The 27,579-nt window shown below is 37.4% G+C and overlaps 1 long non-coding RNA gene across 1 annotated transcript in view; it reads right to left on the reverse strand.

Moving 5' to 3' along the window:
• Positions 1-1,646: 1,646 nt before the first annotated feature.
• The window catches only part of LOC125965283 (uncharacterized), a 32,896-nt gene continuing 6,963 nt past the window's right edge, over positions 1,647-27,579 (reverse strand). Inside the window, exon 2 of the long non-coding RNA XR_007478997.1 lies at positions 1,647-26,459. This is a non-coding gene — a long non-coding RNA (uncharacterized LOC125965283). The remainder of the gene's footprint in view (positions 26,460-27,579) is intronic.

Below are 27,579 nucleotides of genomic sequence, written 5' to 3' on the forward strand. Positions count from 1 at the left end.
TATAGGTCAATGCCATTCGCTCACTTAGTCCCAGTTTACCCTTCCCGCTCCCTGTGTCCTCAAGCCCATTCTCAACATTGGTGTCTTTATTCCTGTCTTGCCCCTAGGTCCTTCAGAACCATTTTTTTTTCTTTTAGATTCCATATATATGTGTTAGCATTGGGTATTTGTTTTTCTCTTCCTGACTTACTTCACTCTGTATGACAGACTCTAGGTCCATCCACCTCACTACAAATAACTCAATTTGTTTTTTTTATGGCTGAGTAATATTCCATTGTATATATGTGCCACATCTTCTTTATCCATTCGTCTGTTGATAGACACTTAGGTTGCTTCCATGTCCTGGCTATTGTAAATAGTGCTGCAACGAATATTGTGGTACATGACTCTTTTTGAATTATGGATTTCTCAGGATATATGCGCAGTAGTGGGACTGCTGGGTCATATGGTAGTTCTATTTTTAGTTTTTTAAGGAACCTCCATACTGTTCTCCATAGTGGCTGTATCAATTTACATTCCCACCAACAGGGCAAGAGGGTTCCCTTTTCTCCACACCCTCTCCAGCATTTATTGGTTGTAGACTTTTTGATGATGGCCATTCTGACTTGTGTGAGGTGATACCTCATTGTAGTTTTGATTTGCATTTATCTAACGATTAGTGATGTTGAGAATCCTTTCATGTGTTTGTTGGCAACCTGTATATCTTCTTTGGAGAAATGTTGATTTAGGTCTTCTGCCCATTCATGGATTGGGTTTTTGTTTTTTGGTTATTGAGCTGCATGAGCTGCTTGTAAATTTTGGAGATTAATCCTTTGTCAGTTGTTTCATTTGGAAATATTTTCTCCCATTCTGAGGGTTGTCTTTTCGTCTTGTTTATGGTTTCCTTTGCTGGGCAAAAGCTTTTAAGTTTCAATAGGTCCCATTTGTTTATTTTTGTTTTTATTTCCATTTCTCTAAGAGGTGGGTCAAAAAGGATCTTGCTGTGATTTATGTCACAGAGTGTTCTGCCTGTTTTCCTCTAAGAGTTTTATAGTGTCTGGCCTTATATCTGGGTCTTTAATCCATTTTGAGATTATTTTTGTGTATGGTGTTAGGGAGTGTTCTAATTTCATTCTTTTACATGTAGCTGTCCAGTTTTCCCAGCACCACTTATTGAAGAGCTGTCTTTTCTCCATTGTATATTTCTACCTCCTTTTTCAAAGATAAGGTGACCATATGTGCATGGGTTTACCTCTGGGCTTTCTATCGTGTTCCACTGATCTATATTTCTGTTTTTGTGCCAGTACCATACTGTCTTAATTACTGTAGCTTTGCAGTATAGTCTGAAGTCAGGGAGCCTGATTCCTCCAGCTCCGTTTTTCTTTCTCAAGATTGCTTTGGCTATTCAGTGTCTTTTGTGTTTCGATACAAATTGTAAAATTATTTGTTCTAGTTCTGTGAAAAATGCCATTGGTAGTTTGATAGGGATTGCATTGAACCTGTAGATTGTTTTGTGTAGTATAGTCATTTTCACAGTGTTGATTCTTCCAATCCAAGAACATGGTATATCTCTCCATCTGTTTGCATCATCTTTAATTTTTTTCATCAGTGTCATAGTTTTCTGTATACAGGTCTTTTGTCTCCTTAGGTGGGTTTATTCCTCGGTATTTTATTCTTTTTTTTTTGCAATGGTAAATGGGAGTGTTCTCTTAATTTCTCTTTCAGATTTTTCATCATTAGTGTATAGGAATGCAAGAGATTCCTGTGCATTAATTTTGTATCCTGCTACTTTACCAAATTCATTGACTAGCTCTAGTAGTTTTCTGGTAGCTTCTTTAGGATTCTCTATGTATAGTATCATGTCATCTGCAAACAGTGACAGTTTTACTTCTTTTCTGATTTGGATTCCTTTTAATTCTTCTTCTTCTCTGATTTCCATGGCTAAAACTTCCAAAACTATGTTGAATACAGTGGCAAGAGTGGGCAACCTTGTCTTGTTCCTGATCTTAGAGGAAATGGTTTCAGTTTTTCACCATTGAGAATGATGTTGGCTGTGGGTTTGTCATATATGGCCTTTATTATGTTGAGGTAAGTTCCCTCTATGCCTATTTTCTGGAGAGTGTTTATCATAAATGGGTGTTGAAGTTTGTTGAAATCTTTTTCTGCTTCTACTGAGATTATCATATGGTTTTTATCCTTCAGTTTGTTAAAATGGTGTATCACATTGATTGATTTTTGTACATTGAAGAATCCTTGCATTCTTGGGCTAAATCCCACTTGATCATGGTGTATGATCCTTCTAATGTGCTGTTGGGTTCTGTTTGCTAGTATTCTGTTGAGGATTTTTGCATCTGTGTTCATCAGTGATATTGGCCTGTAGTTTTATTTTTTTGTAACACCTTTGTCTGGTGTTGGTAACAAGGAGGTAGTGGCCTCATAGATTGAGTTTGGGAGTGTTCCTCCCTCTGCTGTATTTTGGAAGAGTTTGATAAGGATAGGTGTTAGCTCTTCCTAAATGTTTGATAGAATTCACCTGTGAATCCATCTGGTCCTGAGCTTTTGTTTGTTGGAAGATGTCTAATCACAGTTTCAATATCAGTGCTTGTGATTGGTCTGTTCATATTTTCTATTTCTTCCTTGTTCTGTCTCAGAAGGTTGTGCTTTTCTAAGAATTCGTCCGTTTCTTCCAGGTTGTCCATTTTATTGGAATAGAGTTGCTTGTAGTAATCTCTCATGATCCTTTGTATTTCTGCAGTGTCACTTGTTACTTCTCCTTTTTCATTTCTAATTCTATTGATTTGAGTCTTTTCCCTTCTTTTCTTGATGAGTCTGGCTAATGGTTTATCAATTTTGTTTATCTTCTCAAGGAACCAGCTTTTAGTTTTATTGATCTTTGCTATCATTTCCTTCATTTCTTTTTCATTTATTTCTGATCTGATCTTTATGATTTCTTTCCTCCTGCTAACTTTGGGGTTTTTATTTTTGTTCTTCTTTTTCTAATTGCTTTAGGTGTAAGGTTAGGTTGTTTATTTGAGATTTTTCTTGTTTCTTGAGGTAGAATTGTATTGGTAAAAAATTCTCTCTTAGAATTGCTTTTGCTGCATCCCATAGGTTTTGGGCCATTGTGTTTTCATTGTCATTTTTTTCTAGGTATTTTTGATTTCCTCTTTGATTTCTTCAATGATCTCTTGGTTATTTAGTAGTGTATTGCTTAGCATCCATGTGTTTGTATTTTTTAGATTTTTTTGTTTTTCCTGTAATTCATATCTAGCCTCATAGCATTGTGGTTTGAAAAAGGTACTTGATACGATTTCAATTTTCTTAAATTTACCAAGGATTGATTTGTGACCTGAGATATGATGTATCCTGCAGTATGTGCCATGAGCACATGAGAAGAAAGTGTATTCAGTTGTTTTTGGATGGAATGTCCTATAAATATGAATTAAGACCATCTTGTTTAATGTGTCATTTAAAGCTTGTGTTTCCTTATTTATTTTCATTTTGGATGATCTGTCTATTGGTAAAAATGGGGTGTTAAAGTCCCCTACTATGATTGTGTTACTGTCGATTTCCCCTTTTATGGCTGTTAGCATTTTCATTATATTGAGGTGCTCCTATGTTGGGTGCATAAATATTTACAATTGTTATATATTCTTGGATTGACCCCTTGATCATTATGTAGTGTCCTTCTTTGTCTCTTATAATAGCCTTTATTTTGAAGTCTATTTTATGTGATATGAGTATTGCTACTCCAGCTTTCTTTTGATTTCCATTTGCATGGAATATCTTTTTCCATACCCTCACTTTCAGTCTGTATGTGTCCCTAGGTCTGATGTGGGTGTTTTGTAGACAGCATATATACAGGTCTTGTTTTTGTTTCCATTCAGCCAGTCTATGTCTATCGGTTGGAGCATTTAATCCATTTACATTTAAGGTAGTTATGCATATGTATGTTCCTATTCCCGTTTTCTTAATTGTTTTCTGTTTGTTATTGTAGGTCTTTTCCTTCTCTTGTGTTTCTTTCCTTGAGAAGTTCCTTTAGCATTTGTTGTAAAGCTCGTTTGGTGGTGTTGAATTCTCTTAGCTTTTGCTTGTCTGTAAAGGTTTTAATTTCTCTGTCGAATCTGAATTAGCTCCTTGCTGGGTAGAGGAATATTGGTTGTAAGTTTTTCCCTTTCGTCACTTTAAATGTGTCCTGCCACTCCCTTCTGGCATTCAGTGTTTCTGCTGAAAGATCAGATATTAACCTTATGGAGATTCCCTTGTATGTTATTTATTGATTTTTCTTTGCTGCTTTTAATATTTTTTCTTTGAATTTAACATTTGTTAGTTTGATTAATATGTGTCTCGGCATGTTTCTCCTTAGATTTATCCTCTTTGGGATTCTCTGTGCTTCCTAGACTTTAATTTTATTTCCCATATTATGGAAGTTTTCAACTATAATCTCTTCAAATATTTTCTCAGTCCCTTTTTCTTTCTCTTCTTCTTCTGGTACCCCTATAATTCAAATGTTGGTGCATTTAATGTTGTCCCAGTGGTCTCTGAAACTGTCCTCCATTCTTTTCATTCTTTTTTGTTTACTCTGCTCTGTGGTAGTTATTTTCTGTGGTAGTTATTTTGTTCTTCTGCCTCAGTTATTCTGCTATTGATTCCTTAAAGAGAATTTTAAATTTCATTTATTGTGTTGTTCATTGTTGTTTATTTGCTCTTTAGTTCTTCTAGGTCCTTGTTAAACATTTCTTGTAATTTCTCCATTCTATTTCCAAGATTTTGGATCATCTTGACTATCATTACTCTGAATTCTTTTTCAGGTAGACTGCCTATTTCCTCTTGATTTGTTTGGTCTGGTGAATTTTTACCTTGCTCCTTCATCTGCTGCATATTTCTCTGTCTTCTCATTTTGCTTAACTTGCTGTTTTTGGTGTCTCCTTTTCTCAGGCTGCAGGTTCATAGTTCCCGTTGTTTTTGGTGTCTGCCCCCAGTGTGGAAGATTGGTTCTGTGGGTTGTGTAGGCTTCCTGGTCGAGGGGACTAGTGTCCGTGTTCTGGTGGTTGAGACTGGATTTTGTCCTCCTGGTCGGCCGGACAGAGCCTGGTGGTGTGTTTGGGGTGTTTGTGAACTTATGATTTTAGGCAGCCTCTCTGCTAATGGGTGGGGTTGTGTTCCTGTCTTGCTAGTTGTTTGGCCTGGTGTGTCCAGCACTGTAGCTTGCTGCTCGTTGAGTGGAGCTGCGTCTTAGTGTTGAGATGGAGATCTCTGGCAGAGACTTTGCCATTTGATATTACATAGGGCTGGGTGGTCTCTCAGGGAGCAATGTTCAGAACTAGGCCCTCCCACCTCAGAGGCTCAGGCTTGAAATCTGGCCAGAGCACCAAGACCCTGTCAGGCACACGGCTCAGAAGAAAAGGGAGAATGAAAAAGAAAGAAAGAAAGAAAAAATAAATAAATAAAGTTATTTTTAAAAAATAAAAATTATTAAAAAATTAAAAAGTAATAAAAAACAGAAAGAAAGAAGAGAGCAACCAAACCAAAACCCAAATCCCCCAGTGATAACAAGTGCTAAAAACTGTACTAAAAAAACTAAACCAAAAAGAAATGGACAGAGAGAACCCTAGGACAAATTGTAAAAGCAAATGTATACAGACAAAATCACAAAAAGAAACATACACATTCACCAAAAGAGAAAGAGGAAAAAAATATATATATATTTTTTTTAAAAATGGACGAGAACAACCAAATCAATAAACAAATCTACCAATGAAAATAAGCTCTAAATACTAAACTAAGATAAACATAAAACCAGAAACAAATTTGACGCAGAAAGCAAACCTCAAGTCTACGGTTGCTCCCAGAGTCCACCACCTCAATATTGGGATGATTTGTTGTCTTTCAGGTGGTCCACTGATGCAGGTACATCAAGTTGATTGTGGAGATTTAATCTGCTCCTCCTGAGGCTGCTGGGAGAGATTTCCCTTTCTCTTCTTTGTTCGCACAGCTCCTGGGGTTCAGCTTTTGATTTGGTCACCTGAGGGCATCTCTTCCCCACCCAGACAGAATGGGGATAAATTAGCAGCTGATTAGGGGGGTCTGGCTCACTCAGGCTGGGAGGAGGGAGTGGTACAGAATGTGGGGTGAGCTTGCTGCAGCAGAGGCCAGCATGACGTTGCAACAGCCTGAGGCACGCCGTGTGTTCTCCCAGGGAAGTTGTCCCTGGATCACAGGATCCTGGCAGTGGCGGGCTGCACAGACTCCCAGGAGGGGAGGTGTGGATAGTGACCTGTGCTCGCACACAGGCTTCTTGTTGGCTGCAGTAGCAGCCTTAGTGTTTCATGTCCATCTCTGGTGTCCGCACTGATAGCCATGACTCGCACCCATCTCTGGATCTGGCTTAGGCAGTGCTTTGAATCCCCTCTCCTCACGCACCCTGAAACAATTGTCTCTTGCTTCTTAGGCAGCTCCAGACGTTTTCCCGGACTCCCTCCCGGCTAGCTGTGGCGCACTAGCCTCCTTCAGAATGTGTTCACACAGCCAACCCGTCCTCTCCCTGGGTTCTGACCTCTGAAGCCCGAGTCCTAGCTTCCAGTCCTCACCCGTCCTGGAGGGTGAACAGAAAAGCTTCTCAGGCTGGTGAGTGCTGGTCGGCACTGATTCTCTGTGCGGGAATCTCTCTGCTTTGCCCTCCGCACCCCTGTTGCTGTGCTCTTCTCTGTGGCTCCAAAGCTTCCCCCACTTCCACCTCCCATCTCTGCCAATGAAGGGGCTTCCTAGTGTGTGGAAACCTTTCCTCCTTCATGTCTCCCTCCCACTGGTGCAGGTCCCGTCCCTATTCTTTTGTCTCTGTTTTTTCTTTTTTCTTTTGCCCTACCCAGGTACGTGGGGAGTTTCTTGCCTTTTGGGAAGTCTGAGGTCTTCTGCCCGTGTTCAGTATGTGTTCTATAGGAGTTGTTCCACTTGTAGAGTTATGTTTAATGTATTTGTGGGGAGGAAGGTGATATCCACATCTTACTCCTCCACCATCTTGAAGCTCCCCTCCTGATTAATTTTTATTGTTATCATGCTTTGGAGAAAGTTCCAAGCCTGGTGTATTTTTTAAAAACTGATTCTGTAAGAAATTACCACAAATATAATGGCCTAAAACAACACTTTTTATTATCTCACAGTTTTGGTAGGTCAGAAGTACAGCATGATATGACTGTATTTTGTGTTTAGGGTTTCACAAGGGTAAAATCAAGGTGTCAGCCAGGGTTGTAGTTCTCTGCCTGTTGAGGCCCAAGATCCTCTTCCATGCTCAATGGTTATTGGCAGAATCCAGTTCCATGTGGCTGTAGGACTGAGATTCCCATTTCCTTGACATATGATACCGTGTCTTCAACCCAACAATAGCACAGAATCATTCTCATGTTTTGCATATCTCAGATTTCCCTCCTGCTTTAAAGAGATAATGTAATCTCCCTATCTTAAGGTCCACTGATTAGTAACCTTCATTACATCTGTGAAGTCCCTTCTGCCATGTAACATATACATGGGTGTAACACCAGAGAGAGAAAAAGTCATGGGGTCAAAATTCTGTCTACTACACCTGACATATGTATACTATTCCTCTCTCTTTGCTGGTTGATTTCTTTGGAAACAGTACAAGAAGATGTACTAAACTCTAAGGCAATGCCTAATGAAATAAAGATTTCGGACTTCCCTGGTGGCACAGTGGTTAAGAATCTGCCTGCCAATGCAGGGGACACAGGTTTGATCCCTGGTCTGGTAAGATCCCATGTGCCATGGAGCAATTAAGCCCGTGTCCCACAACTACTGAGCCTGTGCTCTACAGCCCGTGAGCCACAGCTACTGAGTCCACGCGCCACAACTACTGAAGCCCGTGTGCCTAGAGCCTGTGCTCTGCAACAAGAGAAGCCATCACAGTGAGAAGCCTGCATACCACGACGAAGAGTAGCCCCCACTTGCCACAACTAGAGAAGGCCCGCATGCAGCAACAAAGCCCTAATGCAGCCCAAAATAAATAAATTAAACTAAATAAATTTAAAAGAAAGAAATAAAGATTTCTCTGCACTAGGTAAGATGATCAAAGTCACTTAGTCCTAATTTGTGGCTTACTTTCATTTGAACCTCCCACTATATCTTAGTGTAGTCAGTTAACGTAGAGGTGGACAGGGAATCCTGGGATGTAAAATCAAGACTACATGGCTTGAGAACCAGTTTCTGACCATTAGTGCTGGTTCTGCCAGTATCCAGAGACATTATACATCAACTACATGGGAAAGAAAAAAGAGAGGGAGAAGAAAAGGAAATATTTATGTGTCAAACACATTCATACATACTATTTTATGGAATCCTCAGAAATACTCTATTTAGTGATATCTTCTGCATTTATAGAGGAGAAAATCTCAGTCAGGTTAAGTGATTTTGCAAAGATCGTAGAATTTGCAAGTGGTAAAGCCAGAGAACCACGTGTAAATCCAAAGTCTACTGTCCTTCAGTCTATTCTACCTGCCTATAAGTGATATACTCCTTCCAAAGTTGTAAGCAAAAGTTCTGCCTACCAGAAGCAGGAAATGAAAAAGAGAAAAAATGTTCTGTGTGGAGTGAGCCAGGATGGTATTAGCAACTGTGAGGTTCTGGACATGTCCATGGAACCAGGCCCAAGTGTGGAGCTGAATGTGCCCAGTCTCCTCAAGAAATGAGTCCTGAGGCCAGCATACCAGGGCCTGTGTCAGCCACAACCATGCCAGGTAATGCCTCTTCTTCCCAGGAGCACATCCTGGTTCAGCCAGGATGCCATCTGGGTCTCCGATTAATTTGAAGATGACAAATTATGGCTTAAAGGTAGTTAGCTCTAAATACCAAGAGATGCTAGTATTAACCTGTGAAATCATTCGAGATAGCTCTACAAAATGACATCATGAAAATGATGCTTTTGCTCCCAGCCCTTTGGTTTGGCATGGTTCATCTGGTCTGAAATGCTCCGCCAAGTGAAAATTCATGCCACTGCTTTGAAGGAGCCACCTTTGGGGTCAGAGAATGCCAGGCCATTGTCCACCTCAGTCAGAGCTTCTGGCTTGGCTTTCTAAACAAACCCTGGCCTTTAGAACCTTTCCTATAGGGAGACCTTTCTCCTATCTCCTTTTTATGCCTTCATATAAATATGCCTGTGCAATTTCTCAGAAAGAGCATAAACTACTTTTCTTTACATTTTTATTATTTCAAAATGTTCAATCTAACATTTGTCATTCATTCCACAAACATGTAGTGAGTGTCTAATGTGTGCCAGGCACTGTATTAGCTATCTTGGGCACTGCAGTAAACAAGACAGATAAGGTTTTTTATCTCAAAGATCTTGAAATCCAAATCATCAGGGAAATACAAATCAAAACCACAATGAGATGTCATCTCACACCTGTAAGAGTGGCTGTTATCAAAAGATAAGAAATAACAAACGTTGGTTAGGATGTAGGGAAAAGGGAACCCTTGTGCACTGTTGGTGGGAATGTAAACTGCTGCAGCCACTATGGAAAACAACATGGAAGTTCCTCAAAAGTTAAAAATTGAACTACTGTATGATCCAGCAATTTCACTTCTGAGTGTTTATCTAAAAAAAACAGAAAAAACTAACTTGAAAAGATATATACACCTCCATGTTCACTGCAGCACTGCAGCATTATTTACCATAGTCAAGATATAGAAACAAGCTAAGTGTCTATCAATGGATAAATAGATAAAATGTGATATACACACATACATGTATATACATACATACACAGTGGAATATTATTCAGCCATAAAAAGGATGAAATCTCCCCATTTGCTACAATAGGGATGAGACTTGAGGGCATTATGCTAAGTGGAATAAGTGAGAGAAAGACAAATACGGTATGATCTCATTTACATGTGGAATCTAAAAAGAAAAACAAAATGAGCTCATAGATACAGAGAACAGATCAGTGGTTGCCAGAGGGAGGGGCTGGGGGGAATCAGAGAAACGGGTGAAGGGGGTCAAAAGATACAAACTTCCAGTTATTAAATAAATAAGTCATGGAGATGTAATGTACAGCATGATGACTATAGTTAATAATACTGTGTTGTATATTTGAAATTTGTTAAGACACTAGATCTTAAAAGTTCTCATCATGAGAAAAAATAATTTTGAACAATGTATGGTGACAGATGTTAACTAGATTTATTATGATCATTTTGCAATATATACAAATATCAGATTATTATGTTGTACACCTGAAACTAATATAATGTTACATGTCCATTATGCTTCAATGAAAAATATCATGAAATTCAGCGGGAGAAGACAGGTAAAAACAAAGTAAATACATAAATGGGCAACATAATTACAGAGTGTAAAAAATGATATGAGAGATACAAGCAAGCTTATGAGATACTAAATATCCAGCAGAGGCAACTTAGATAGAAGGCAAGAAAAGACCTCACTGAGAAGATCATATTGAGAGGAGGCCTGAAAGATATGGAGCAAAGAGCTAGAGGGATAAAAAATTACATGTAGAGAGAAGAACACTTGCAAAGGCCCTGGGGTGGGAAATAGCCTCATGTGTTTGAGGAAGAGAAAGGCAGCTAGTGTGCCAGAAAGGTAGTGAGTGAAGGAAAAAGATGGTGTGAGATAAAGTTGGACAGGTAGGGAGAATCCAAAACATGGGGGGCCCTGTATCCCATGGTATATATTCTTTTGTCTTGATCTTCCCACAAACCTGTTAAGTATTAGTGGGTTTTCTAGCAATGAAGAAACCAATGCTCAGGAATTTTAACCAACTGAATGATGGATTTCCTCCAAAGACCAAGAAGGCCTGGTCTTGCAGAACTAACTTTAACCTACAAAATAGTTCCAAATTGTCACATAAATGAAATTCTTCAAATGGAATTCTTCAGTGAAATTTCCAGGCCCTTAGACTGACACGGCCCAGAAAAATTCCAGAATCTATTGACAAGTATGAATTTTTGCAAAATGTTTCAAGAGAGCCACCTTTAAAACAGTGAGCTAGGCATGAAATTATACGACTATATCTATCTAAAGCCGAAACTGAAAACAGGTCCAGGGATAGGCAAACAAGGTCATCTCAACCACCTCTGTGCTGATGATTTTTTAAATCTGTGCTCAGTCTCAATATTCCACTGAATTCCATGTCTCCTATTCCCTTCCACTGTGGTTCTCAGCACCTTTTTCTTGGCAGCATAATTTGGCAAACTCAAAACATACATGAAGGGATTAAAAGTTCAAAACTGATTTTAAAATAAGTTTTGTAAAATTGAAAAGAAATGTACCCAGTTATAGCACCACTCACTGTTTTCCCTTAAGTTCTATGTCACTGAATGGGTAGCAATGTTTACTGCTCTGACCCTTCTTGCTTCTGTTTGTTGAATGAGCTGTAGTAAGAAGGAAACCATAAAGGCAGTTTTATTTTTTATTTCTACTGCTGTCCTCAAACCATTCTACTAGGTCCTTCTTCTCTGTCCTCTCAAGCCAATTCTATAGATTTTCTGGCCATTTCTGGATAATAATAAAACAGCATCATTTTCAAATATTAAAAATCAATCTAAAACAACATCCAACCTCTCATCCAATTTTAGGCTCCTCTCTTCTCTTGTATGGAATGACCCAAGAAGTCTATAACTTAGCAGTGGGAAAAGGGACATGGCCAACTTCTTTACTACTCCAATATCCCATTCTCCCTCTGTTCTCTCCTCCCGCCTTGTGTTCCTGTAGGAGCACCAAAGTAAGAGAGCCATGTGGACTGATTCATGAGTTAACCATTTTGCCTAAACAGTCCCTCCTCCCAAAAGAAAGATCAGGCAGCATTTTCTCACCTGTGCTGTGAAGAGGTGGAGGTTAGGTCCTGGGGCATCGCTAAAAGAATTCAGATTCCCAAGCTCAACTTGCAAAGAAATGAAGTTCACTTAATGTAAATTGAATAATAAATTACTTCACAAAGAACTACACTATCTATACCTTACCCTCTGTCTCATAACGTTCATCTACAGAGCCAGTTTCACCTTTGTAACCATGACATCCATGTGAGGGAAATCAAGGCAAAGAGAACAAGTAACTTGCTTCGTGGCTCCAGGCCAAGTGAGCCTTCCAACAGAGCTTATAACACTTAGTCTCTCTCAAGCTTTGGCTTTAGAGCCTTCCTAACCATGAGTTGTCTATATTTAAGACCTCTCAAGGCTATCTATGATAATTTTGCTGTTATAAATTTCCTGTCATGCCTCATTCACCATTATACATGAGTGTTGAATACTGTTCTGTCACATTAAACTGCCTTAAGTTTACACTTAAACGATACTCAAATGCAAGGACACGTGTTATACTATGTTTTTGTATAGCAAAGTGTACAGACTTATGAAGATTTTACACTTGGATAGTTGTGCCATGCTTTACAAACCACATACACTCTCTCTCTATCGTTCTCTCTCTCTCACACACACCCACATACACACACTATCTCATTGATCCCAGTGAGGCAGATACTGAGATACTGTTATAGAGAAGTAGGGCAAAGAGCTAGAAAAAAGATTCCAGATGTTCACGTTGCTTATTTATTTGCATTGATAAATGATTGTTTCTGAATTTATAGCTTTAAGTAGTCTGTCTCAAATTTCATTAGGTTTTACAAGTAAAGTCGATCCTTCTGACATTTCCCTATTCTCTGTAAAAAGAATTTAGTAGAATTTATTCCACTTTCCAGAACGGCTAAGCTTCTCAAATTCATGTAGGATATGGGAATTTAGTGATATTTGTTAATAAAAGTTGCTTGGTAACCAATGACCTACTGTGAATATATTTTAATAGTTAATGTAGGAAATGTTTATGTGGGAGTTTATAATCCCTATCTCTCAAAAGTATTGTAAAATTAAAAATTGTAAGCATAATTGATTCCCCTAAGGAGAGCATTTTCTCTGTGGGAACATGGCCCAGACAGTCAGGGAATACCTGTTGATTGGTTGACAGCATCACTTTGTGTTCATCTTTGTGCCTTTCACAATGTGCTAACTGCAGTACAAAACTGAGTCAGTTGCTGGACAATAAACGTATACGAAGGCAAAAACAAGTAGAGTAAAAGAAGGAATGTATCGCCATTTAGCTCTTATCCAAACAATTTCAATCCAAATTAATTTTCTTTCTAGCTGGATTTTACCATGGGAGGAATAACTGTGTCAGCACATTTGTATTGATATGGTGTTTAATATGCTTAAGTTGTAGAGTATGGTTGTCCCTTTTATTTTAATGCCAGATGTAATTTTATAATAAAACAATTTGTATTTATTAAAAACCATATGCAAATTACAAAATAGGAATTCTACCCTCTTTGCTTTTCCTTTTTTTCTCATTTCTTTCAACTGCCTCCAAAATTGTCCTCCTGCATATCCGTGGATTTGTGAATTTTGACCATCATCCATAAGGTGGCCACAAGAATTTGTGGCCATATTTGTAAACAATTCCATGGATCAGGTTATGCTGATCATCTCTATTTTGGGTACAGGCATTGTTTCTTATTTATCTACAGCCCCTGGATCACACAGCACATAGTAGGTATATAATAGATGTTTAAAGGATGAGTACATATAGAAAGAGTGGAGTGGGAAGGCCATAGCTTGAATACCATTGGTGGCCATCTCCGTAACAGCAACAGCAACATTTCTAAGGCTAAGATGTCCATGAAACAAACCATTGTGGCCAAACTCCCATCATTTATGCAATGTCTTCTGTGCTATTCTATACTCCTCACATCATCTTTACCGTTTATAATCTTATTTAATTTATTATCACTTTTATTTTTCCTTAAAAATATTTACAAAGGAAGCAAAACCAATTCTGATATATATCAGAAGAGTGGATGCCTATAGAGGGTGGAGATTGACTGACAACTTCTAGGGAGATGAAAATGTTCTACATCTCAATCTGGTATATATACAGAACTACTGATTAAAATATGTAACTTTTGGGCTTCCCTGGTGGCACAGTGGTTAAGAATCTGCCTGCCAATGCAAGAGACACGGATTCGAGCCCTGGCCTGGGAAGATTCCACATGCCACGGAGCAACTAAGCCTGTGTGCCACAACTACTGAGCCTGAGCTCTAGAGCCTGCAAGCCACAACTACTGAGCTCACCTGCCACAACTACTGAAGCCTGCATTCCTAGAGCCCATGCTCCACAAGAGAAGCCATGACAATGAGAAGCCCATGCACCGCAACAAAGAGTAGCCCCTGCTCACTGCAACTAAAGAAAACCCGCGCACAGCAATGAAGACCCAACACAGCCATAAATAAATAAATAAATAAATAATTTATTAATAAAATAAAATATGTAACTTTTTCCTCATTTAAAAATATATTTAAAGGAAAGAAATAGATCAGGTAACTTTAAACACATTCACAATTAAACAGTGTTAACAGTGTTATTAGATTCTAAAGAGAGATGATTCCTTACAGAAGACTCTAAGCCTGAAGACTGCTCTCTCCTTTTTAAAACAGATATTATTCAAAAAATAGTTATTACAGATAGATACAGAAATAAATATAAATGTATGTGTAGTTCCTAGCCATCTGCTAATTGGGCTTGGAAACAGTGGCATCCCAGTAGTAATGAGCACCTAGTGATCATATCTTAGTTTCAAATAGTAAAATGAACAGGACTCCTTGAAGAAATGACTGAATCCAGGGCTGGAACTGGGAAAGATGATTAGCGTGGAACATCTTTGGTAACAGAAATTAAGGAAATGCTCAAAGCAGGATGAGGGCGTATCAAAAGAACACAGAAGTAAAATTGAAGGGACTCTAACTGGCCAAATAAAAAATAAAAATATAACTGTTAATAAATTAAATAAGATATTCTAAAAAACAACTGGCTCATCTTTAAAAATGCCAAGATGATGAAAGCTAAAGTAAGTAAAATATGGGTGCAAGAGGAGGACACTCTAAATTCTGCTCTGAGATGTCAGGGAAGGTTTACCAAAGGAGATGATATGCATGTAGTCTGGTAAAATGAAGTTGTTATATAACTACAGAGGAAGTAATTTTAGGCATAGGAGACATTTTCAAATGTGTAGAGTGTTGAGCACTGTAGTGAGTTGGGTGTACCTAGAACACACAGAGATGGTAAAGGCAGATGGGGAGATGATGTGGGACCAAATTATGATGGGCCACTTCCTCTTCTTTTGTACAGTGTTATGAGCACATGCAGTTTGAGAAATTGAAAGAGCCATTTGAGCTGATGTATTCGTCCAGGCCCTCTGAGAAGTAGACTCCAAGCCAGAATTAAATGTGCACAGAGTTTATTAAGAGAACTACCTGCATGAAAGGAAATAAGGAGGAAGCTGAAGAAGTCTGGGAGAGCCATCAGACTGTGATGCAAGTCTGACCCTGTGTAAGGAGAGGTAAGGAAGTTTGGATGGAAGTTTCAGCAGAGCCATTTGTGAGTCCTTCAGTCAAAGCTGACTGTCAAGTACTCCCCATCTCTCAGAAATGGGTCTGTATTTGCATTCCTACCTCACTCAATTATTGGTGGGAAGCAGCCCACAGTAGGCACAGCCTCAGTGCAAATGCAGGGATGAACTTCAGAGAGCAGCAGCTTGGACCCTTAGTCAATTTTGCTCCCTGTAGTAGGAGGCAGCCTTCTCATGGCCAGAACATTTGAGTTTTGGATGATGAAAAGGATTTAACTGTTAGAAGAGGTGAAGGTTATTACAAGGAGAGGTGTGAAGGAGCTTAAATTCAAGCATTTAGTACTTCACCTCGTTCTTTTTGAAGTATCAATATTCTTTTAGTTACTAAGGAATCTGGCATTTTTGAGCTGAGCTGTGAGCACACTTATCAGTCTGCAGTAAATAAACATGGACAACTAATCCTGGAGAATGCACCAACTTGCTTTGGCTTCTTAATGTAGTTAAGTCTTCTGTGTTTTGTCTGGTCCATCTGTGGAGGCTAACTTAAATATCACATAACTGTGTTCATTTTCTCTGGAATTATTTTGATCCATCATTGTAACACACATTGTTTTACACTCAGCAGAAGCTGCTTTGTAATTGTATATGCTTTACACTAATAGGGAAATAAACTTTATTTATATTTGGTAGAAAAACACATTTTTTTCCTTAAACATTAGGTTCATGTTGTGGGAAAAGCTGGTAATGAGGAATAGCAAAAGGGTCTGATTTTTTTTTTTTTAATAAATTTTTGGCTGTGTTGGGTCTTCGTTGCTGTGCACAGGCTTTCTCTAGTTGCAGCGAGAGGGGACTACTCTTTGTTGTGGTGCGTGGGCTTCTCATTGCAGTGGCTTCTCCTGCTGTGGAGCACAGGCTCTAGGAGCGTGGGCTTCAGTTGTTGTGCCTCGCGGGCCCTAGAGCGCAGGCTCAGTAGTTGTGGCACACGGGCTTAGTCGCTCTGTGGCATGTGGGATCTTCCCTGACCAGGGCTCGAACCCGTGTCCCACGCATTGGCAGGTGGATTCTTTACCACTGCACCACCAGGGAAGTCCCAAGTGTCTTTGATTTTGAAAAGGTTGGGAACAATTGAAATCAACTGATCCTGCTGAGGTCCTGTTGAGTTTGAAAAGACTATGAATCCATGCTGCATTTTCAGGTTGCTTTAGCCTTCTTAATTGCAAATTTCCTAAACCTTATTAAAGAAAGGAAATTATTTTTCTAGACTCATTTTACCCGGTTTGGAGTCCTCTCATTCTTTATCAAGTGCCTAAAAAGTTCTCCAAATTGCATAAGTAACAACTATAAAATATGACTCATTGCATTTCTTTCAGTGAGTAATGCAATTAACACTACAATATTGTAGCCATTATTTTAAAAAATTCTTATTAATGATTATTAACTGCTAGCATGAGGGTTTTTTTTACCTCTGAGAAAAAGATTCAAGATGCCCATTATAGCTTTTAACAAACTTAACAGTGTGTCCTTTCCTCAAAGGATGATGTGTCTGTTCCAAACGATGCCATTTAAAAACACAACAGAGCACTTCACTGGATTAAAAAAAAAATGGTGCCTGGAAAAATTGGGGGGAAGTTTTTCCATTTGATGGCAAGAAAATTATTATTCTAAAAATGAAATGCATATAAGAAGTAGTTTAACTGAGGAATCATGCTAAAGATGTCTCTGTAAAATAGCTGCTGCATATGAACTGCAGTTTTGGCATTTAGTCTTCAAAACTATTCAGGTAAATGCTCTATAATACCTGAATAAGATAGCAATATTTTTTTGTGTGGTGAAGGGGATGGGGAGAGAATACCCATCCCCCTTTAAAAGAATAATCATTAACTTTAAATATCTTTCATTATAAGCACCATTCCTGGTTTCATATATGCTGTGGTTACTTGCTCCTCATCAGGAATGCACCGATTTACCCAGAATTCACACTCAACTTTTAATGCTGATTTGAACGGCAACCCTGGTATAGTCAGGCTGAAACAATTTTTAGAGAGGATGTTAGAATGAATTTGCTTGATTTTGGATGTGGGTACAAAGATCTGTTTGGGTTATTTTATTTTTAAGGCTGTTTTGTAGCTGCACCAAATCCACTGGCCCATTACAGAAGAGGAATGAAAAGATGTAGCTTCTTCATTATCAGGATCACTGCACTGCATGACTTCAGGGGGTATGGCTTATATCCTCCTCCATGTGTGATACAGTACAATAGAAGAAACTGTTCATTCATTTATTACCAGATAGTTATTATGGGGGAGAGGGTTTCTTGAAAGGTGAAAAGCTGATCACTGATATAACAAAGCCAGATATACAGAAAAATTGACATTTATTCCAGATTTAAAACTGTGCTGTCCAATATGGTAGCTACTAGACACCTATAGCTTTCAAGAACCTATAATTCTTGAAATGTAGCAAGTCCAAATTGAGATGTGCTGTAAGTGTAAAACACATACCGGATTTTAAGGACTTAGTATAAAAAAAAGGAATGTAAACTATCTTATTTTTATGTTGATTATATGTTAAAATATATTGGATATATTAATTTAACTAGATTATACTATTAAAATTAATTTCAATTATTCTCTTTTACTTTTCTCAATGTGGCTTCTCAAAATTTAAAATTACAATGTGGCTCAAATTGGTGGCTTGCATTATATTTCTAACAGACAGCACTAGTCTGGAGTATTTGATCTACTCAGACCCTCAGAAATCATTTCATCCCTTCTATTCTTTGTGTCTAGCACAAAACTCCTACAGGAGCCCAGATTAGCCTTACTGGGACACTGCCCAGGTTGGTTGATGCCAAGATTGGAATCCTCTAAAACAAAGTAGGAAACTTGAAGCATCAGGAATGAATGAGCCAAATGAGTTTAATAGGTAGAAATTGTCAACATTTATCCTTTGACTGTCACAGGGTCAGATTTGGGAAATATGGCTTGAATCGAGATGTTTCTCTAGTGCAAAAGTCATTGAACTGGAGCCCATCATAGACATGAGGGTGTTTTATAAACCCCTTGATATTATACAAAATTAATGTGTATGTGCTTTTTCATATAGAGAGACTCTAATTTTAATTAGATTCTCAAAAAAGACAATGGCTTCAAAAATATTAAGAATTCTAATTCTAGGATGAAATGGCTCATTCAGATAGGTTATACCACAATTACTGTTAGGTGGCCATCCATGTCTAAGAATATTAGTCTTCTCAATAATGTGCATTCACGGGTCATGGAAATCAAAGTTCATAAAGTTCAAAGAACAAGTATAACTAACAATAAGTGTAAGGCAGGAAGACTATTAATGACATTACAAGGAAAGGCCACCTGATATTACGTCCCAGGAAACAAAGCTACTGATGATTCAGCACACAATTCCTATTGCTCTCACACTAAAAGGACCAGTTATACATCCCTTGGTATCCATGGGCGATTGGTTCCAGGACCCCCACGGATACCAAAATCTATGGATGCTCAAATTCCTTATACAAAATGGCATAGTATTTGTACATCCTCTTGTATACTTTAAATAATCTCTAGATTACTTATAATACCTAATACAGTGTGAATACTATGTAGTTTCCTGAATGAGGCAAATACAAATTTTGCGTTTTACAACTTTCTGGTTATTTTTTTACCAAATATTTTCGACCCAAGGTTGGTTGGATACAGATACAGAACCCACAGATATGAAGGGCTGACCATAAATCCAGTTCTGCCTGGAAGAAGAAAACTTCATTCATTTATTCATTCCTTTGTGTTCTTATAGAATTTTAACCTCTATTATAGTATTTAGCCTGTTATATTCTAACTTTTCAGAACTTACATAACTGTCTCAGTTTATACTATAATGTGGTTCTTCAAGAACAAGGGGCACACCATTTCTTTTCACTTTTACCCCCAGCACCTAGCAAACAGACACTCAATAGATGTTGCTGAGTCAAATAATAAATTAATGGTTGTCTGATTTCTACATATCTCAGAATAAAAGATAGTAAGTGAAACAAATACAGCTTTAAAGATTAAAATTTAATGGAGAGCTAAATAAAAGGCCAGAGCCATGTAGTTTTAGTCAAATGACCAGATTTTACATTTGACCCTGTTCAATGTTCACAAATTGAACTAACCTGCAGAACGATTGCACACAGATTGCAGCTGTGATACACTTCTCCCAGGTCTAAACAGCGCTGATTCATTCACCACAGTTCGTTTGCAAGTGAAGGAAACAAACTTTTAAGTTAGAGAAATATAAGCAGTCTTAGATCTGGGAGTCATCAGGAAATGTTTGGTGCTTTAAAGAACTGACTGAAAGTTAAACAGGTTAACGTGACATTTCAAAGGGATTTTGAAATTCAATAGCTTTCTCTAGCAGCTGATGTTTATTCTCTGGTTGTAAGGCAAATGTTGAATTTCTTCAAAGGAACAATGATAGATTCTAGAATAACTAGACAGGTTCAACATTCATGATAGTTGTTTTTTTCCCCTTCTCCCTAACCCCTCCCTACCCCATGAAAATCATATATGTATGTACAAAACAGAAAATGCGTAAGTCATCTGGCTGGCTCTTAAACATGGTTTTCATCACCATCAGAGAGATTTCTGTGTGAAAACTATAATTTATAGATTCAGAAGAAGTAGGTATGGTGCCATTAAAAAGAGAAAAGCAAAATCATAAACAATATATGTAAATCCAAGAAGAGGACATATTCTTTTTTTCTTACCATATCAGCACTGTGCAGAAATGTAAGATGTTTACTATCATTTGAGTGAAAGTTCCATGAGTTGAATTGTCCCCTCCAGTAGTACATTTTCTTTCATTTTTAATATTTACTTATTTGAAGTATAGTTGATTTACAATATTATATTAGTTTCAGGTGTACAACATAGTGATTCAATATTTTTATAGATACTTCATTTAAAGTTATTAAAAATAGTGGCTATATTTCCCTGTGCCGTACAATATACCCTTGTTGCTCATCTATTTTATACATAGTAGTTTGTATCTCTTAATCCCATACCCCTATCCTGCTCCTCCCTCATTTCCTCTCCCTACTGATAATCACTAGTGTGTTCTCCATATTTGTGCATCTGTTTTTATATATACATATTTATTTTTAAGATTCCACATATAAGTGATAACATATAGTATTTGTCTTTATCTGATATTTCACTAAGCATAGTACTCTCTAGGTCCAACCACACTTTCGCAAATGACACAATTTAATTCTTTTTCATGGTTGAGTAATATTCCATGTGTGATATATAGATATATATAGTAATATTCCATGTTATATATATATATATATATATATATATATACACACACACACACACACATATCTATATATCTACCTCACATCTTCTTTATCCATTCTTCTGTTGGTGGACACTTAGGTTGTGTCCATATCTTGGCTATTGTAAATAATGCTGCCATGAACATTGGGGTGCATATATTTTTTCGAATTATTGTTTTCATTTTCTTCAGATATATACCAGCAGTGACATTGTTGGATCATATGGCAGCTTTACTTTTAGTTTTTTGAGAAAACTCCATACTGTTTTTCACAGTGGCTGCACTAATTTACATTTCCACTAACAGTGTATAAACCTTCCCTTTTTTTCACATCCTTGCCAACATTTGTTATTTGTGGTCTTTTTTATGATAGCCACTCTGACAGGTGTGAGGTGATATCTCATTCTGGTTTTGATATGCATTTTTCTGATGATTAGTGATGTTGAGATAAAGCAATTTGAAAGCAATAGAAAGAAATGGATTGGAAGAATTAATATTGTTAAAGTGTCCAGAGTGCCCAAAGCAATCTACAGATTTAATGCAATCTCTATCAAAATACCCATGATATTTTTCATAGAACTAGAACAAATAATCATAACATTTATATGGAATCACAAAAGACCCTGAATGACCAAGGCAATCTTGAGAAAAAAGAACAAAGCTGGAGGTATCACACTTCCTAACTTCAGACTATACTACAAAGCTACAGTAATAAAAACAGCATGGTACTGGCACAAAAACTGAAACACACATCAATGTAACAGACCTCTTAAACTCATACCTTTGGTGAGTTCTGTTAATTTTACATTCTCAAGACTTATGTTTGCATTCTGATCCGTAGCAATAATTCCCACGGTTGTTTACTCTTAGTTCTGTATTTACATGCATTCAAAGCTTATCCTAGTACATTTTATCAAACTTCTCCCTTAACTGATATTTTGTTTTGTATTTTGGTTTGCTGGATTCCATCAGTACCCCCTCCCCTCAAAAGATTATGTGAGCCATATTCCCTGAGAATGTGCATTGCCTATGATTTTGGCTTCCAGTGGGTTTTAAGATGCTGTTCCTAGGAAGTTTTGGGGGTCCTTGAAACTGTAACTTGATGTCTTTCATCAGTTTGGGGACATTCTCAGCCATTCTCTATCCAAATGTGGCTTCTGTTCTATTTTATTTCTCCTTTTGGGATTCTAATTACACATGAATTAGACTTCTCATTGTAACTCCAATGCCTCTTGTACTCTTTTTTTTTTCTTTTTGTCTCCATGCTTTATTCTGGATATTTCCTTCTGAAATAACTTCTAGTTCACTATTTATCTTTAGCTGTGTATAATCTGCTCATAAACCAGTCCACTGAGTTCATAAGCTTGGGTACTATATTTTTCAGTTCTATAATTTTTGTTTTATTCTTTATACTTTCCAGTTTATTTTCCTTGAACATATTTACAGCATTTGTCTGAATACTCCCCTGCCCTAGTGCGTTTTATTACCTGGATTTTTCTCTCTTTTAAAAATCATGCTTTGTCTCTTCATGACTGACTAATTTCTGATTTAGTGATGGACACTAAATATGAAATATTACTGAAATGATTTGTGTGTAAGAATTTGTTTTTCCCAAAAGAGTATCTAAAATTGCTTTTATGAGGCATTTAGGGACTCTAGCATCCAGGATCAATTTAATCCAATTCAAGGACTAAGATAATTTGAAACTGAGCTTCAGTTCCTTCAAGGTCCAGTTGGCTTTGAGTTCACCTGTACTCCCTAAAGACTGTCATCAGAAGTTCTGTTTAGTTTCTCAGCTGCCACTTCTGGAATTGGCAACTGGCAGCTACAAATGCTGGGCTAACCTCTTTGGGTTTCCTTCTTCTCCTGGATATTTTTCACTGCCTTATTAACCCTCTGGTGCTTTCAAAGTGAATTCTTATTAAAAAAATCTTTTCTAGGTTTTCTAGTTGTTCTGAGTGGGATGGTTGGTCCAAATTATTGTTTGCCATTACCAAAGCTGAAGTCCTGGTTATTGGTACACACATTACTTTAAAAAAAAATTATTTTATTTATTTATTTTTGGCTGTGTGGGGTCTTCGTTGCTGCACACAGACCTTCTCTAGTTGCGGCGAGCAGGGGTTACTTTTCATTGTGGTGCATGGGCTTCTCATTGCGGTGGCTTCTCTTGCTGCGGAGCACGGGCTCTAGGTGCATGGGCTTCAGTAGTTGTGGCACATGCAGGCTCGGTAGTTGTGGCTCACAGGCTCTAGGGCGCAGGCTCAGTAGTTGTGGTGCATGGGCTTAGTTGCTCAGCGGTATGTGGGACCTTCCCAGGTCAGGGCTTGAACCCATGTCCCCTGCATTGCCAGGCAGATTCTTAACCACTGCATCACCAGGGAAGTCCAGGACACACCTTACTTAATTTGATGTCAATTTTAACTTCCAGGAAGACTCCAATCTCTGTTATTTCCACTGTCTGTTATCTTGGCAGGATACTCATCTCTCATCTACTCCATGGATGATCATGGAGTAATTTTCACAGTACTGCCTTCACTAAATGCACATCCCTAGAACTACCTATACCTTGTGAACAACTCACAGGAAACATGGTCTGGCTTTATGGGACATAGAAAGAGGATTTAGTCAAGGAATCAGAGTTAGAGAGAAAAAGCTACAGGAGTGATTTTGGAGAATACAATGGAGAACAGATTTTTATGGAAGGATAGATGAACATTATCAAATGCTGAAGAGATCAGGAAAGTGAAGAGGGAGATTAGGATACAGGGCCTAGTAATTAAGAAGTCACCATTAATACTTAAGAGAATAGTTTCTATAGAGAGTATACTGGAATTGGATAAGTGAAATATAGATGAAGAGTTGGAGACTTTCTTTAGGAGGTCAAGATATGAAAGAAAACAGAATGATGGGGGTTATTTTGGTAAGGAAAACAGAGTCAAGGAGAGATTTTAGTTACTATGATTTGCTTTTAGCATGGTTCACTTTTGAATATGTTTGTAGACTGAAGGAAAGATACCAGTGGATAATGGATTCAAGACTGAAGAGGGCAAGAAAATTGACTGAACTAAGTCCTAGAGAAGACAGAAAGAAAAGGAGTCAGGATAAGCTATCTGATGAGAAACAGGAGTACAAAATGGAGATAAAGTAAGAGATTTATAAATTCTGAGACAAAGGTAAGTGGGTGGGAATTACATAGATCCAGTTCTAATAATATATGTTTCAGTGGTGCTGCAAGAGAAGATCATCAGCTCATTCTAAGTGTGAACTGTCTATTTACGTTTCATGTTATTTTCTCCTGAACACCTGCAACATACACACTTTATTGGTCCTTTAGTATCTCTGCATTGACTTTAGAGTGCAGAAATAGGAAACTTCTTAAATACTCCTTTAGAAATCTTCCATCTCATATATCATAAAATACTCATTTTCCCTCCTCAAAATGTATTTTGGAGAATCTTACTAAAAGGACCACTTAGGTTGGACACTTACTGATATGGAATTGTAGGACAAATAACATTCTCTGACCTAAATGAATGTCAAATACCTTGAGCAACTGGTTCGTTTCTTCCCAGTTTGTTTTCTTATAAATGGAAACTCCACAAGGGCAATGACTGTGTGTTTTATAGGCCTTGTCAAGGTATAGCAAACACTGCGGGTGTTAAATAAATATCAAATAGGAATAAAATTCCCAAATAGTAAACCGACCATAAACCCAATCAACTACTGCTAGTGATGCAGAGGCTGCACTTAAAACTACCAGGATAAAAGTACATACCTCCTTAACCATGGTGTCCAGAAATGTGAGTTACATTGTGGTAATTATGACTTAAAGTTAACTCATAAATATTTACTGAGTATTTCCTATTTGATTCATAGTAACCTGATGAGAAAGTACCAATACTGTACTCATTTTGAAGTGAAATAAATGAGGATTCAGGATACTACAGAGCTATTCAGCTAATATATTCAAACCTGGAATTCAAGCTCGTTTTTCTGACTCCAAAGCCAATGGTTTTATTTACAACCTTGCCCTCAATTTAGCACTTATAAGAGTTGGATGATAATGCTTTTCCACGTGAAAGAATGAGGAATCATACCATTTGATTGTTTAACAATACAGATCCTCACCTTCTGCACGGCAGACAAGTATTACTGGCCAAACATAAAGATAGAGTTTAATGAACAGAAGCTATTACTCAAGAATCAGAAATGGAGCATGTCCTCTTGTTTGATTTCAGCTTTGTATTCTAACATCTGGGCAGTGATATATTTAATAGGGCATATGCTAATGGCAGAAAATCTGTCCTTAAATATCCTGTATTTAAGGTAAAGAATTGCCTAAGGAAATGTTACATTACCAAAAAGGCAAACTTCTACTTTGCATAACAGAGCATTACATTTTATTTCTTTACTTTGATGTCTAACAATCTTGGTAAATTATGTGAGAAGAGAGTAAGGTGGCCAAAACCTCTGTGAAGAATTATAAGGTCCACCTAAATGATAAGTATTATGAAATATCATCACTGTTCTTGCATTAATTAATTCTATTGAAGTTTTAATGCTTTTGAAAATTTAGGTTGTAACAAGACAAAAAAGAATTTACATTTAAACTATCTCTTAGTATTCCTGCAGATCACGCTGTGTGTTACCAAATATTAGTTGGGAATAGTAGCTACAAACAGATGAAATTTGAGAAAATAATATAAAAATAGTTATGCTTGTTATACAATATAGCTTATTTAGAATATCATGCTGAGTTTTACAAACCATACTTCATTCAACATTGAACATAGGGCATTGTGGTTCTGAGAAAAATTTATCTGTAATCAGGATTTCTGTCATTAAATTTATATTTGTCAAGAACCTCACAAAGTTCCCTTTACATTTTAATACTTATCTCTTTCTATTATGGAATGTTGTTCAGACACAAAAAATCTATCAGAATACTGCAGCACTCAAAAAAGAAATGAAAAAAGAATGAAAAGAACTGAGGACAGTCTCAGAGACTTCTGGGACAATATTAAACGCACCAACATTCGAATTACAGGGGTCCCAGAAGAAGAAGAGAAAAGGAAAGGGACTGAGAAAATATTTGAAGAGATTATAGTTGAAAACTTCACTAATATGGGAAAGGAAATAGTTAATCAAGTCCAGGAAGCACAGAGAGTCCCATACAGGATAAATCCAAGGAGAAACACACCAAGAAACATATTAATCAAACTATCAAAAATTAAATACAAAGAAAACATATTAAAAGCAGCAAGGGAAAAACAACAAATAACACAAATGGGAATCCCCATAAGGTTAACAGCTGATCTTTCAGCAGAAACACTGCAAGCCAGAAAGGAGTGCCAGGAAATGTTTAAAGTGATGAAGGAGAAAAACCTACAACCAAGATTACTCCACCCAGCAAGGATCTCATTCAGATTTGATGGAGAAATTAAAACCTTACCAGACAAGCAAAAGCTGAGAGAGTTCAGCACCACCAAACCAGCTTTACAACAAATGCTAAAGGAACTTCTCTAGCCAAGAAACACAAGAGAAGGAAAAGACCTACAATAACAAACCCAAAACAATTAAGAAAATGGTAATAGGAACACACATATTGATAATTACCTTAAATTTAAATGGATTAAATGCTCCCACCAAAAGACACAGACTGGCTGAACGGATACAAAAAACAAGACCTGTAGATATGCTGTCTACAAGAGACCCACTTCAGACCTAGGGACACATACAGACTGAGTGTGAGGGGATGGAAAAAGATATTCCCTGCAAATGGAAATCAAAAGAAAGCTGGAGTAGCAATTCTCATATCAGACAAAACAGACTTTAACATAAACGCTATTACAAGACACAAAGAGGACATTACATAATGATCAAGGGATCGATCCAAGAAGAAGATATAACAATTGTAAATATTTATGCACCCAACATAGGAGCACCTCAATATATAAGGCAAATACTAACAGCCATAAAAGGGGAAATTGTCAGTAACACAATCATAGTAGGGGACTTTAACACCCCACTTTCACCAATGGACAGATCATCCAAAATGAAAATAAATAAGGAAACATAAGCTTTAAATGATACATTAAACAAGATATTAATAGATATTTATAGGACATTCTATCCAAAAACAACAGAATACACATTTTTCTCAACTGCTCATGGAACATTCTCCAGGATAGATCATATCTTGGGTAACAAATCAAGCCTTGGTAAATTTAAGAAAACTGAAATGTCATCAAGTATTTTTTCCGACCATTACACTATGAGACTAGATATCAATTACAGGAAAAGATCTGTAAAAAATACAAACACATGGAGGCTAAACAATACACTACTCATTAACCAAGTGATCACTGAAGAAATCAAAGTGGAAATCAAAAAATACCTAGAAACAAATGACAATGGAGACACGACGACACAAAGCCTATGGGATGCAGCAAAAGCAGTTCTAAGAGGGAAGTTTATAGCAATACAATCCTACCTTAAGAAACAGGGAACATCTCGAATAAACAACCTAACCTTGCACCTAAAGCAATTAGAGAAATAATAAAAAACCCCAAAGTTAGCAGAAGGAAAGATATCATAAAAATCAGATCAGAAATAAATGAAAAAGAAATGAAGGAAATAATAGATCAATAAAACTAAAAGATGGTTCTTTGAGAAGATAAACAAAATTGATAAACCATTAGCCAGACTCATCAAGAAAACAAGGGAGAAGATTCAAATCAACAGAACCAGAAGTGAAAAAGGAGAAATAACAACTGACACTGCATAAATACAAAGGATCATGAGAGATTACCACAATCAACTATATGCCAAAAAAATGCACAAC

The sequence above is a fragment of the Orcinus orca genome, chromosome 8 (assembly GCF_937001465.1).
Source record: "Orcinus orca chromosome 8, mOrcOrc1.1, whole genome shotgun sequence".
Taxonomy (NCBI): Eukaryota; Metazoa; Chordata; class Mammalia; order Artiodactyla; family Delphinidae; genus Orcinus; species Orcinus orca.